At 44.8% G+C, this 14,826-nt stretch overlaps 1 long non-coding RNA gene across 2 annotated transcripts in view; it reads left to right on the top strand.

The window, feature by feature from the left end:
* The window catches only part of LOC126932842 (uncharacterized), a 42,884-nt gene extending 29,357 nt beyond the window's left edge, over positions 1-13,527 (top strand). For both annotated transcript variants that reach the window (XR_007718343.1, XR_007718344.1), the window contains 2 exons: positions 12,791-13,109; positions 13,270-13,527. This is a non-coding gene — a long non-coding RNA (uncharacterized LOC126932842). The remainder of the gene's footprint in view (positions 1-12,790; positions 13,110-13,269) is intronic.
* Positions 13,528-14,826: the final 1,299 nt, after the last annotated feature.

Raw genomic sequence — 14,826 nt, 5'->3', positions numbered from 1 at the left:
ACATTAGCTAGCTATGCAATAACGCAGTACAATTTTCTGTTTTCTCCTAAGGTTCAGTCCAATTTTAAAAAACGAAACAAATAGGCCGGGCGTGGTGGCTCACGCCTGTAATCCCAGCACTTTGGGAGGCTAAGGCGGGCGGATCATGAGGTCAGGAGATTGAGACCATCCTGGCTAACACGGTGAAACCCTGTCTCTGCTAAAAATACAAAAATTAGCTGGGTGTGGTGGTGGGTGCCTGTAGTCTCAGCTATTCAGGAGGCTGAGGCAGGAGAATGGCATGAACCAGGGAGGCAGAGCTTGCAGTGAGTCAAGATCGCACCACTGCACTCCAGCCTGGGCGACAGAGCGAGACTCCGTTTCTTAAAAAAAAAAAAAAAAGAAAGAAAGAAAAAAAAGAAACAAATGAAGCATTTTTTGTTTTTAGTGTCAGAAATCTAGGCTCAAACCAAGTTTTTGGATATGTTAATAAAAGTTGACCTCACCTGTGCCCTCAAATAGGACAAACCATTTGCTAAATTCACATTAAATCTACACATTCCTAGTGGGGCGCAGTGGCTCATGCCTGTAATCCCAGCACTTTGGGAGACGATGGCAGGAGTTCGAGACCAGCCTGGCCAACATGGTAAAACCCCGTCTCTACTAAAAATACAAAAATTAGTCAGGCATGGTGGTGCACACCTGTAGTCCCAGCTCCTCAGGATCTGGGAGTGAGCCCAGATCACGCCACTGTACTCCAGTCTGGGTGACAGAGCGAGACTCTATTTAAAAAAAAAAAAAAAAAACCAAAACTGCGCATTTCTTTTTATTTATTATTAAATATTTAAGGTACACAGTGGTATCAAGAATGGACATTGATCTATTTGTCACTCAGCTTAAAAAATGAAACATCAACAATGAAGTTGAAGCCCCCTGTGCACCCTTCTCCAATTGTATCCTTCTCCTGCCTCCCTGCTGCCGTCATTTCCAGGTAAATGAGTTTGATGTGGAACATTCCTTTTTTTTTTTGAAACAGAGTCTTACTCTGTTGCCCAGACTGGAGTGCAGTGGTGCAATCTCAGCTTACTGCATCCTCTGCCTCCCAGGTTCAGTGATTCTCCTGCCTCAGTCTCCTGAGTAGCTGCGGTTACAGGCGAACACCACCACGCCTGGCTAATTTTTGCATTTTTAGTAGAGATGGGGTTTCGCCATGTTGGCCAGGCTAGTCTTGAACTCCTGACCTCAAGTGATCCACCTGCCTCGGCCTCCCAAAGTGCTGGGATTACAGGCATGAGCCACCATGCATGGCCTCTTCAGACTTTTATTATATATGTTAAATATGCCCAGTAATATATAATTTCTGCATATTTAAAATTTGTATATAAATGACATTGTAACTGTTCTTCTGTAATTTGTGTTTTCTCTTAAATACGTTTGTAAGATCATCCATGTTGATACATGTAACTCCAGTTTTTGTCTACCAACATTTCTGGTATCTGCATACTTGCTAATTCACATAATGATGTTATGAACATTCTTATATGTAGTTGAGTTATGCGTATGTAAGAGTTCCTTTTTTTTGTTTATTTTTAAGACAGACTCTTGCTCTGTCACCCAGGCTGGAATGCAGTGGCACGACTTCGGCTCACTGCAACCTCTGCCTCCTGGGTTCAAGTGGTTCTCGTGCCTCAGCCTCCCAAGTAGCTGGGATTACAGACACGCGGCACCGCACTCAGCTAATTTTTGTATTTTTAGTAGAGACAGGTTTCACTATGTTGGCCAGGCTGGTCTTGAATTCCTGGCCTCATGTGATCTGCCCACCTTGGCCTCCCAAAGTGCTGGGATTACAGGCGTGAGCCACTGTGCCTGGCCTGTAAGAGTCCTTTAAAGCAGGGATTGGCAAACCGTGGTCTGGCCTGTGGACCTTCCACCTTTTTTTTGTATGACCCGGACACTAAGGTGGTTTTTACATTTCTGAATGGCTTTTAAAAATGGAAAGACTAATATTTTATGACACATGAAAATTCAAGTTGCAGTGTCCATAAGTAAAGTTTTATTGGAACAGCCATGCTCATGCATTTATATATTACCTAAGGCTGTTTTCAGGCCTAGTGAGTAGTTGTAACAGAGACTGGCTGGTGTTCAAAGCCTAAAATATCTGATATCTAATTCTATGCAGAAAATGTTTGCTGATTACTGCTCCAGTGTGTATGTGGAATGAAATTGCTGGGTTCCGCATATTCATTTTTTGCTGTCTTATCAGTTAGATCTATTTTTTAAAAATGCAAAACTCTATAATCTGTTGCATCAGATTATATTTTCTAAAACCCTTTTTTCTTTCCTTTTTTTTTTTGAAATGAGGCCTCACTATGTTGCCCGGGGTGGATACAAATTCCTGGGCTTAAGCTATCCTCCTGCCTCAGTCTCCCAAGTAGCTAGGACAACAGGCATGTGCCAGCCTGCCCAGCCTTTCTGAAGCTCTTAAACAAATATAAAAAGAACTCTTTGGATCTTATGTTTTCATTTTGTTTAAGTAATGAGCTTTAAACACATCCTTGTATAGTTTCTTTCCCTCTCACTCCAGTGGTCCTGATTGTTGTAGTGGTGAGGAATACCAATTAGGTGTATCTTTCTTTGGAGTGGAGAAAAGACTAGGAAAATAACAGACTCGTATAATTTTTTAACTTCCTTTCAAGATCTTTTTTTTTTTTTTCAGACGGAGTTTCGCTCTTGTTGCCCAAGCCAGAGTGCCATGGCGCAATCTCAGCTCACTGCAACCTCCCGCTCCCAGGTTCAAGCAGTTCTCCTGCCTCAGCCTCTAGAGTACCTGGGATTACAGGCATGTGCCAACACGCCTGGCTAATTTTTTGTATTTTTAGTAGAAGCGGAGTTTTACCATGTTAGCCAGGCTGGTCTCGAACTCCTGACCTCAATTGATTCGCCCGCCTCAGCCTCCCAACATGCTGGGATTACAGACACGAGCCACCGCTCGGTCCAAAATCTCTTTTATTTATTTATTTATTTATTTATTTATTTATTTTGAGACGGAGTCTTGCTCTGTCGCCCAGGCTGGAGTACAGTGGCGCAATCTCGGCTCACTGCAACCTCTGCCTCCCAGGTTCATGCCATTCTCCTGCCTCAGTCTCCCGAGTAGCTGGGACTACAGGCGCCCGCCACCACGTCTGGCTAATTTTTTTTTGTATTTTTAGTAGAGACGGGGTTTCACCATGCTAGCCAGGATGGTCTCGATCTCCTGACCTCGTGATCCGCCCATCTCGGCCTCCCAAAGTGCTGGGATTAGTTGTGAGCCACTGCACCTGGCCCAAGATCTCTTTTAAATACCCAAGAATAAGTCATCTAAAAAACGCAAGTGTTGGTCACTGGCTTTTATTGGTAACTGACTTTTCTGCCCTCTACTAGAATACAGAGTCCATAAAGACAGCAATTTTTGTCTACTTTTGTTGTTACTTGTAAAAATGCCTAGCATGTAGTAGATGCTCAAGGAATATTTATTAGTTGAATGAATTTGAAGAACTCCACTCATCTGGATGAAAACTTGAAATTCACTGAACTATTTGGACATAATACATTAATACTTAACAATACTGTATTTGGAATTATGGAAGACACTTCCTGTTTTCTTTTCTTTTCTTTTTTTTTTTTTTTTTTGAGATGGAGTTTCGCTCTTATTGCCCAGGCTGTAGTGCAGTGGCTCAGTCTTAGCCCAATGCAACCTCTGCCTCCTGGGTTCAAGCGATTCTCCTGCCTCAGCCTCCTGAGTAGCTGGGATTACAGGTGTGGACCACCACGCCTGGCTAATTTTTTGTATTTTTGGTAGAGATGGGGTTTCACCATCTTGGCCAGGCTGATCTTGAACTCCTGACCTCATGATCCGCCCGCCTCGACCTCCCAAAGGGCTGGGATTGCAGGCGTGAGCCACTGTGCCCAGCTAAAAAGGTTTTTAAAAAATTACTTTATTGAGGTAAAATTCACGTGTGAAAATATTTCTATTTTTACATTTTGGAAGGCTGTATTATTTGATTGGGAAAAGATAGATGGGCTGTGCATGTTTATTTTTTGTTTTTGAATTTTTTTGTTACTCCATACCCTGAAGAGTCCCTTATTGTTGATTCCCAGGGCTGAGGACTGACATTTTTTTTTTTTTTAAATTAGTGCTGGTTTCTATGGGATGCAAACTTTTCTCTAATAGCTGAAAGCAGAGGCTTCTGGGTGCTTTCAAATTTCTTCTTTCTTCACTGTGTTAAAAGAGCGCCTTGCCTCCTCTGTGTGTCGTTAGGCGTACTGGAGTGCAGAATAGAAAATGCAAAGCAAGACAGCCGTACAGGCGGTTTTTCTTTTTAAAGGAGTTGATAGACAAATGGCACAGAGTTCACTGTTCTCGCCAGCTGAGAGTTTAGCTTCCAGAAAGCACTACTTTAGGGAACAAGTGAAGCAGTGTGGAGGGCCTGAAAGGCTTCATTGACACAGCAGCCGGGAGGCTCTTGTAGCGCATTGTGTGGGGTGCGGTGCCTTCGGAAACCAGCTCTCGAGATGTCTACACCCCCAACATCCCCAACGCTGAAAACATTAGGGTTTTTTTTTTTTTTTTTTTTTGGTTGTTTTTTGTGTGTTTTGTTTTTTGCCATTATACTTGGTTTTCCAAGTGAGATTCCTGGAAAGGTATTTGCTTTTATTTGTTTTTGTTTATTAGTTTCCTCTGGGTGTCAGTCAGTTCTTCGCATGGTCACTTGGCTTACTTGGTAGGAACATGAGGGATCCGGGTGGTGGGGCTGAGGCAGTTTCCCCAACAAATCACTGGTACAACATGAATGTGTTTGTTTTCTCAATGAGAATCTAAGTGCTGCCACCAAAAAAGGTGTACTGGGGTAGGAGAAATAAGGTTAATTTGAAGCCGGCAATTGAAATCATTATTGATAGTTTCCTAGTTTTCCTGAAGGTTCATCTGGAGAGATGGAAGTCTAAGCTAAGGAATAATAGATCTGTACCAGTGAAGTTGTAGAATCACTTGCAGGCTCTGAGGGTCTGTCCCAGGGAAGACTCAATGATCCGTGGCGTGTTGGTTTGGTATAGAAAGGCCAGGGCCGCCGGGCGCGGTGGCTCAAGCCTGTAATCCCAGAACTTTGGGAGGCTGAGACGGGCGGATCACAAGGTCAGGAGATCGAGACCATCCTGGCTAACACGGTGAAACCCCGTCTCTACTAAAAAATACAAAAAACTAGCCGGGCGAGGTGGCGGGCGCCTGTGGTCCCAGCTACTCGGGAGGCTGAGGCAGGAGAATGGCGTAAATCCGGGAGGCGGAGCTTGCAGTGAGCTGAGATCCGGCCACTGCTCTCCAGCCTGGGCGACAGAGCGAGACTCAGTCTCAAAAAAAAAAAAAAAAAAAAAAAAGAAAGGCCAGGGCCAGGCAAGCTCTTCATCCGTGGTTTTTATTCAGGTATTAATAGAGCTCCTAGTATGTGTCTGGCCTTGAGAAGGGATGTGGCTTGTGTTCCTGCACTTTGAGGGGTTTCGAGTCATAAACCCATAGACCATGGAAGATCCTTAGAGATCGGCAGTCCTCCTCTTACTCTGTGGGGAGCACTGAGGCCCAGAACGTTGGCTTGCTCAAGGTTACACAGAGAGTTAGTGGTGGCCTCTTGAGAGGCCAGAGCTTTTTTTTGAGACAGAGTCTCGCTCTGTTGCCTAGGCTGGAGTGCAATGACCTGATCCCAGCTCACTGCAACCTCCGCCTCCCAGGTTCAGGCAATTCTCATGCCTTAGTCTCCCGAGTAGCTTGGATTACAGGCACCTGCCATGACGCTCGACTAGTTTTTCTATTTTTAGTAGAGACAGGGGTTTCACCATGTTGCCCGGGCTGGTCTCGGACTCCTGAGCTCAGGTGATCCACCCGCCTCAGCCTTCCAAAGTGCTGGGATTACGGGCATGAGCCACTGCGCCTGGCCTAGAAGCCAGATCTTTTTACTCCCAGTTTTATATTTTTCCATTCAACTTCCATTGAAAATGCCTCATAGTTGTTAGAGAACAGTTCAAGAGAATATATAATTCAGTGTTAAAATCGAATAATCAACTGCTACTGCATAGGGGGAGAGTTCATTGTTCACTGGAGCTATCTGGAAGTGTGACAGATTTTGAAGAATGGGAATGGTGTGGACATTCCAAAAGGACCACAAAACCTTGTCTCTGTTCTGTGTTGTCTGGGGATGTCCATGAAGAAATGTATAACCCTCAATCCAAGTGTGAAGCCTTTGCACATGCTGTGGGAGCAGGTATGTTCAGGGAGTGCCCCTGCTGAGCATCCTGCAGACTGATAGGGAGAGAGACATATTGGGTAGAGACCACTCTCTCCCCAAGCAAAACCAAAGCAAGGTGGGGTGGAGGACCCAGGGTGGGAGGGGAAGTGAAGTCCAAGTGATTTACAGGTTTCCAAGTAGGCTTGGAAAGCCATTACACATTTGAGGATGAACCTGGGTCACTAGAATTTTGACTCCATGACAGAAGGGGCCTTTGTGGAGGTCTTGATGTAAAGAATACGAGTCGCCTCTCAACTTCTGCATAGCTGCTAGAAGTTAGTTCTCAATCTTAAAGTTCGTTCTTTTTCTAGAGGATTGCTGAAAGCAAAAGTAACAGTCTTAACCATCTGCCACTTAAGAGGAGATTTATTGCTTTTTAATGGAAAGGATGCTTGTTCCAACAGGAGAAGGGTATGGCTCAGAGAAGCAAGCCTGGCTGGGCGCAGTGGCTCACGCCTATAATCTCAGGACTTTGGGAGGCCGAGCTGGGTGGATCACCTGAGGCCAGGAGTTCGAGACCAGACTGTCCAACATGGCAAAACCCTATCTCTACAAAAAAAATACAAAAAATAATTAGCTGGGCGTGATGGTGCACCTGTATAGTTCCAGCTACCCGGGAGGCTGAGGCATGAGAATTGCTTGAACCTGGGAGGTGGAGGTTGCAGTGAACCGAGATTGCACCACTGCACTCCAGTCTGGGCAATAGAATGAGATTGTCTCAAAAACAAAACAAAACAAAACAAAACAAAAAAAAGCAGCTGCAGCTTCATCTCTTTGGCCTCCCTGAGCATATATTTTGGTCACTGCTCTGCTGTCAAGCTGTGGAATAGTGGGGATCCCTAAAGAGCAAACAGCATGCAGTGTGGCTGGAGTTTAGAGCATGGGGCAGCCCTGAGGTGTCTATAAGGGGAATGGAGAGGAAGGACAAGGCTAAAGAAAGAAGCGGCTAGGATCACAGAGGCCCTGTAAACCGTGTTAAAGAAGGTGGACTCTAACTCAAGGGCAGTGGGGACTATAAATATCAGATTTTAAATTTTACTTTTTTTTTTTGGATACAGAGTCTTGTTCTTGTTGCCCAGGCTGGAGTGTAATGGCGCGATCTCGACTCACTACAACCTCCACTTCCCATGTTCAAGCAATTCTCCTGCCTCAGCTTCCTGAGTAGCTGGGATTACAGGCGCCCACAACCATGCCTGGCTAATTTTTTTTTTTTTTTGTATTTTTAGTAGAGATGGGGTTTCATCATATTGGCCAGGCTGGTCTTGAACTCCTGACCTCAGGTGATATGCCCGCCTCGGCTTCCTAAAGTGTTGGGATTACAGGTGTCAGCCACCACGCCAAGCCAGATTTAAAATTTCAGATCACTCTGATTGCAGTGTGGGCATACGAAACAGTAGAGTTAGTGACACTAATTAGAAGACTGTTGCAGTCGTTGAAGAGAGAGAGGTTGATGGCCTGAACCTGTAGAGGCAAAACCATGAGTAGCAATGTTGGCACTCAGAGCAAACAACTCAAAATTGACCTTCAAACAGCTCTGTAATGCAGGATAGAGCTTGCAGGCAGGTGTGACTGGTAATATGCCTTTTGATAGTTTTCAGTTTAACAAATAGTCTGGATAACCAGGTGCTATTCTTTTTAAACAATTATGTTTTAAAGGAAAACATGCCCCTGAGATTTTGGAATTCAGGAGCAAAGCACGGTCCACTCCTGTAGTTGGGCTGGGGCAGAGGCAGTGGGAAGCGGGTGGTAATCAGATTTGGGAGATATTTAGGAAGTAGGGTGGACAAGTAAAGCTTTTGATAGAAAAACATGTTTAGTTAAAGTTGTTTTGTTTCGTTTGAATTGAATTAGTAATATATGCCATGGTAAAATTCAAACAGCACTAAAGGCATGCAATGAAAAGTGTCTCCTTTGGCTGGGCACGGTGGTTCACGCCTGTAATCCCAGCAGTTTGGGAGGCTGAGGAGGGTGAATAATGAGGTCAGGATATTGAGACCATCCTGGTTAACACGGTGAAACCCTGTCTCTACTAAAAATACAAAAAATTAGCCAGGTGTGGTGGCGGGCGCCTGTAATCCCAGCTACTCTGGAGGCTGAGGCAGGAGAATGGCGTGAACCCGGGAGGCAGAGCTTGCAGTGAGCTGAGATCGCGCCATTGCACTCCAGCCTGAGCGACAGAGCGAGACTCTGTCTCAAAAAAAAAAAAAAACAAAAAACTGTCTCCTTAACCAGAGTCAGCCATTCTTAACAGTTCTTGTGTATTCTAGAGCTTTTTGTGCCACTGTAAGCCTATATTTAATTTTTATCTTTTATAAAAATTGGAACATACTATACACTTTGCTCTTCCCTTTACTAATTCACTTAACATTGTATTTTGGCAGTCTTGCTACATGTATTTTTGGTTTTGTTTTTAAAGAGACAGGGCCTTGGTCTATCGCTCAGGCTGGATTGCAGTGGTGCAATTATAGCTCACTGTAACCCCAGACTCCTAGGCTCAAGGGATCCTCCTGCCCCTGCCTCCAAGTAGCTAGGACTACAGGGGTGTGCCACCATGCCCAAATAATTTTTAAAATTTTTATAGAGATGGGATATCCCTATGTTGCCCAGGCTGGTCTCAAACCCTGGCCTCAAGTGATCCTCCTGCCTTGGCCTCCCAGAGCGTTGGGATTACAGGTGTAAGCCACCATGTCCTGCCTACTTTGCTCTTTTGAATAACTATTTAATAGTCTGTTGTTTGAATGTGCATTCTCATTATTTATTTAAACTAGTCTCCTTTTTTTTTTTTTTTTTTTTTTTTTTTTTTTTTTGAGACAGGGTCTCGTTGTGTTTCTCAGGCTGGAGTGCAGTGGCATGATCTCAGCTCACTGCAACCTCCGGCTCCTGAGGTCAAAGTATCCTCCCGCCTCAGCCTCCTGATTAGCTGAGACTACAGGTGTGTACCACCACACCCAGCTAATTTTTGTATTTTTTTTGTAGAGTCCGAGTTTCACCCTGTTGCTCAGGCTGGTTTCAAACTCCTGGGCTCAAGCGATCCACCTGTCTCAGCCTCCCAAAGTGCTAGGATTACAGGTGTGAGTCACCACAACCAGCCAAATTGGTCTCCAAATTGATGTACATTGGGGCTGTTTCTAATTTTTGATATTTGAGTTAGATTTTTTAAAATTAGATTTTAAATTGAGGGAAGAGACACAAAATAATGAAGGAAGAATTCTAGGTGGTGAAAAAGATTTATACATAAACAGAGACCACTAGTGTCTTTGTGTCTGACGGACTACTCTTGACTCTCCTAGGCCGTAGGATGAACATATTTATGAGGAGTGAGGTGGGAGAGTAATGGGTGTTTCTGCAGACCCTTGAGTCTATGTGTAGAATTGGGATGTGACTTAGGAACTGGGCATTTTTAACAGGGTCAGAGTGAAGCTGTCCATAGCCACTTCTTCTCCAATTAAAGATCTTTCAGGGGAGCAGGCTGCCACAGCTGTGAACATTGATCACACTCCGCTTTGGTAAAAATGCCTTCCTAGCCGGGTGCGGTGGCTCAAGCCTGTAATCCCAGCACTTTGGGAGGCTGAGACGGGCGGATCACAAGGTCAGGAGATCGAGACCATCCTGGCTAACACGGTGAAACCCCGTCTCTACTAAAAAATACAAAAAGCTAGCCGGGCGAGGTGGCGGGCGCCTGTAGTCCCAGCTACTCGGGAGGCTGAGGCAGGAGAATGGCGTGAACCCGGGAGGTGGAGCTTGCAGTGAGCTGAGATCCGGCCACTGCACTCCAGCCCGGGTGACAGAGCGAGACTCCGTCTCAAAAAAAAAAAAAAAAAAAAAAAAAAAAAAAAATGCCTTCCTGTCTGTGCACAGACATCACCCTGTTGTATCCTAAATCCACCTGTTGTCATAGTTGTTTCTCTGGGCACCCCAGCCATAGTAAGAAATATGAAGTATTGGCTGGGCGCAGTGGCTTAGGCCTGTAATCCAGCACGTTGGGAGGCCAAGACCGGTGGATCACAAGGTCAGGAGTTCGAGACTAGCCTGGCCAACATAGTGAAACCCTGTCTCTACTAAAAATACCAAAATTAGCTGGGCATGGTGGCATGTGCCCGTAATCCCAGCTACTTGGGAGGCTGAGGCAGGAGAATTGCTTGAACCCAGGAAGTGGAGGTTACAACGAACTGAGATTGTGCCACTGCACTCCAGCCTGGGCAACAGAGCGTGACTCTGTCTCAAAAAAAAAAAAAAAAAAAAAAAAAAAAAAAGAAGAGAAAAGACGTATTTGTGAAGTATTTGTGAAATAAAAGAAGAGGTTTGCTGGCTTGAGTAGAAAGTTGTGTCGGAGGAATGAGAAATGGGCCATTTGTTTAAGGCCACCCCCGACTAAGCTCTTCCTTTTTTTTTTTTTTTTTTTTTTTTTGAGACGGAGTTTCGTTCTTGTTGCCCAGGCTGGAGTGCAACGACGTGATCTCGGCTCACTGCAACCTCCGCCTCCCGGGTTCAAATGACTCTCCTGCCTCAGCCTTCCGAGTTACAGGCATGCGCCACCACGCCTGGATAATTTATTTTATTTTATTTTATTTTTTTACATTTTTAGTAGAGATGGGGTTTCTCCATGTTGGTCAGGCTGGTCTTAAGCTCCCAACTTCAGGTGATCCACTCGCCTCGGGCTCCCAAAGTGTTGGGATCACAGGCGTGAGCCACCACGCCTGGCCAGCTCTTCCTTTTCATGTAAGCATGCTCTTAACTTTTCTGCTGGAGCTGGAGAAATTAGTTTTACCCAAGATTATGCAGCCATTTGCCAGTTGCATAATTTTGGGTAAGTTTCAACATCTCCAAGCTTCAGTTCCCCATCAGTCAAATGGGCATCATAATTCCCACTTGGCACAGCGTTGGGAAGATTTATTGAGTCAATGTATGTGAAAGGGCCTATGTTTCATTTTACTTTTTTGCAAGGCCTTGTCAGAATGGAGTTTCTAAGGCAATGTGTAATCCAACCCAAGATAATAGATACCAAAATGTTCTATTCTTTCCTGGGATGTGACTGCCAATGTTAACTTCCCATACTCTTAGCCTTTGTGCTTTACTGAAACTATATCTGAAAGTTCATCACCTTCAGGGAATTCATACAAAATTTCTTTACATTTGTACAGTACTTTATAGCTGTTAAAGAGACCTTAGCAACAATCATCTAATTGGAACCCCCTAGCAAACCTTCTGTGGCAAGGCACATTTTATCACCATGTTACAGATAACATAAATGAGGCTCAGAGAGAATGATATAAAGAAACTGAGGGCCAGGCACGGTGGCTCATACCTGTATTCCCAGCATTTTGGGAGGCCAAGGCAGGAGGATCACTTGAGGTCAGGAGTTCAAGACCAGCCTGACCAACATGTGAAACCCCGTCTCTACCAAAAATATGAAAGTTAGTCAGGTGTGGTGGTGCATGCATGTAGTCCCAGCTACTCATGAGGCTGAGGCAGGAGAATTCCTTGAGCCCAGGAGGTGGAGATTGCAGTGAGCTGCACACCACTGCACTCCAGCCTGGGCAAGAGTGAGAGACCTTGTCTCAAAAAAAAAAAAAAAAGATCCAGGTGCCATGTCTCATGCCTGTAATCCCAGCACTTTGGGAGGCTGAGATGGGTGGATCACCTGAGGTCAGAAGTTCAAGACCAGCCTGGCCAACACGGTGAAACCCCGTCTCTAGTAAAAATACAAAAATGAGCTGGGCATGGTGGCAGGTGCCTGTAATCCCAGCTACTCAGGAGGCTGAGGCAGGAAAATCACTTCAACCTGGGAGGTAGAGGTTGCAGTAAGTTAGATCGTGCTATTGCACTCGCCTGGGCAACGGAGTAAGACTCGTCTCAAAAAAAAAAAAAAAGAAACTGAGGCTCAAATAATAAACAGCAGAGACCAGGAGTAGATTACTTCTAGACTACTTCAAGACTAAAGAGATGAGAGGTAGCTTCCCTGACCTCAATCTGCCTAGGTTTGGAATTCTTGAGTCTGTTTCCCCAATCATGTTTTGCATCCTAGTAAAATGCATGCCACTTCTAAAATAATTTTTCTGTTGAAATAATAATAGCAGGCCGGGTGCGGTGGCTCACACCTGTAATCTCAGCACTTTGGGAGGCCGAGGCAGGTGGATCACCTGAGGCCAGGAGTTCGAGGCCAGTCTGGACAACATGGCGAAACCCTGTCTCTACTAAAAACACAAAAATTAGCTCGGTGTGGTGGTGGGCGCCTGTAGTCCCAGATACTTGGGAGGCTGAGGCAGGATAATTGTTTCAGCCCGGGAGGCAGAGGTTGGAGTGAGCTGAGATGGCACCACTGCACTCCAGCCTGGGCAACAGAGTGAGACTCCGTCTCAAAACAACAACAACAAAAAGAAATAATAACATCAGCAAAATACTTTATTGTTTGTACAACACCTTAAAATTGATGGACTCATTTGATTCTTACAGTAGTCTCCTGGGTAAGTAGAGCAAACATGAGTTATTCTATTTTTCAGATGAGGAAATAGATGTTAGAATGGAGACCTGCCCAATGTCAAACAACTAAGAAGCAGAACTGGAACGGGAACCTGACTTTCTCGGCAGCAACTTCAATGCCTTCTTATAGGTTCATTATTGTTGTTATACTTTTATTATGCTTCTATTGTGCTGTGTAATTTGTTTTTAAAAATTCAAATTAGTTAACCTCTTGTAGACATTTATTGAAATACATTTGTTGAGCACCTGTGTAAACTGCTCACCATTTAGTTGGGAGAAAGGTAAATAAACAAAGTTACAAAGACAAAACATACTTTGCAATTTGGAGACTTAATAAATGTTTTTGGGCCGGGCGCGGTGGCTCAAGCCTGTAATCCCAGCACTTTGGGAGGCGAGACGGGCGGATCACGAGGCCAGGAGATCGAGAGACGATCCCGTTTTCTACTAAAAAATACAAAAAAAAAAACTAGCCGGGCGAGGTGATGACAGCGAGGCTGAGGCAGGAGAACGGCGTGTGATGACAGCTTGTAAGTTAATCATCACAATGAAGGCTCGGCATGGTGGCTCAAGCCTGTAATCCCAGTACTTTGGGAGGTCGAGGAAGGCGGATCATGAGGTTAGGAGTTCGAGAACAGCCTGGCCAACATGGTGAAACCCCATCTCTACTAAAAATACAAAAAAAAAATTAGCCAGGTGTGTTGGCGCTTGCCTGTAATCCCAGCTACTTAGGAGGCTGAGGCAGGAGAATCGCTTGAACCCAGGAGGCGGAGGTTGCAGTGAGCAGAGATCATACCACTGCACTCCAGCTTGAGTGACAGAGCGAGACTCCATCTCAAACAAACAAACAAACAAACAAAAAAAAAAAAACCACGATGGACTTCTGTAAAATAAGAGAGAAAGTAGCCACATGTATATATACCCATGTGCATAAGCTCCCTCCACACACCCGTGAAATCATCTGAATTTTACATTTCAATAAGTAACTGGCACCTTCTTGGCATATTAATCTGTAGAAAATTACAGGCTATAGTGTTGTGGTATATTATCAGAGAATGTCAAGTAGATTTCAGTATTATGTTACTTTGACGTCACTGCCCGGCATTGCTTTGGTCTTTTCCTTACTACTAATATAAATTATTATTTATAATAATTTCCTTTGTAAACGGCATATTCCTTGCTTGATAATAAAGACTTCACTTACTTCTGTCCTCTTGCTGTTTGGGGTCATGATTGGTGTCTGCTCACCCTTCTCGGTTCTCCAGAGCAACATGTGACCTGAAGCCAACTCAGAAAAAGAAGAAACAGGCCAAAGAAGAGAGCAAAGATTAAACAGAACAGTGTGTTTGAAGCACTCGATCTTGAATTTAAAAAAAAGCAAAGGAGTACAACTCCCCTGTGTAGTGAATTGATTTTTACTCAGAGAGGTCTGGCTGTGGCCCTCGGCTACTGGGAGATGATCTCTAGGCCCCTGGAATGTCCTGCCCAATAGGAATGTCATTGTTTGCCTCGGGAGCTTGGCCACCATATGCTTGAATGATGTGATTTATAATGGGGGCTTTGAAACACGCCGTATCAGTTCCAGCCTCCATAGGGACTGGAGAGCAAAGGTCAGTCATGCAGGCAGCATGTGGTCAAGCTCCAGCAACGGCTCTGGACACCAAAGACTTGGGCAAGCTTTCCTGGTGGCAGCACTCGCAAGCACTGTCACACCTCATAGCTGGGAGGGGCAGTGATGTCTGGAATTTCACAGGAGAAGGTGTCCAAAGTTTCCCGTGTGGCTCTTCCCAGACTTTGCCCTCTGGATCTCTTCCCTTGGCTGGTTCTGATGTGTACCCTTTTGCTGCAAAAAAAGTTTAATTAATTTGTCATAAGTATAGTGCTTCCCTGAGTACTGTGAGTCATTGTAGCAAATTATCAAACCTGCGGGGATAGTGGAACCAAACCCTGAACTGGCTACTGGTGTCTGAAGTGAGGGTGGCCTGGTAGAGGACTGTTCCTTACCCCCTGAAGTCTGGCCTGCCTCCAGGTAGTTGGGGTCAGACATCACTGCGTTTAG

The sequence above is a fragment of the Macaca thibetana genome, chromosome 1, assembly GCF_024542745.1.
Source record: "Macaca thibetana thibetana isolate TM-01 chromosome 1, ASM2454274v1, whole genome shotgun sequence".
NCBI classification, from domain to species: Eukaryota; Metazoa; Chordata; class Mammalia; order Primates; family Cercopithecidae; genus Macaca; species Macaca thibetana.
This window is presented reverse-complemented; position numbering and strand designations above follow the sequence as displayed.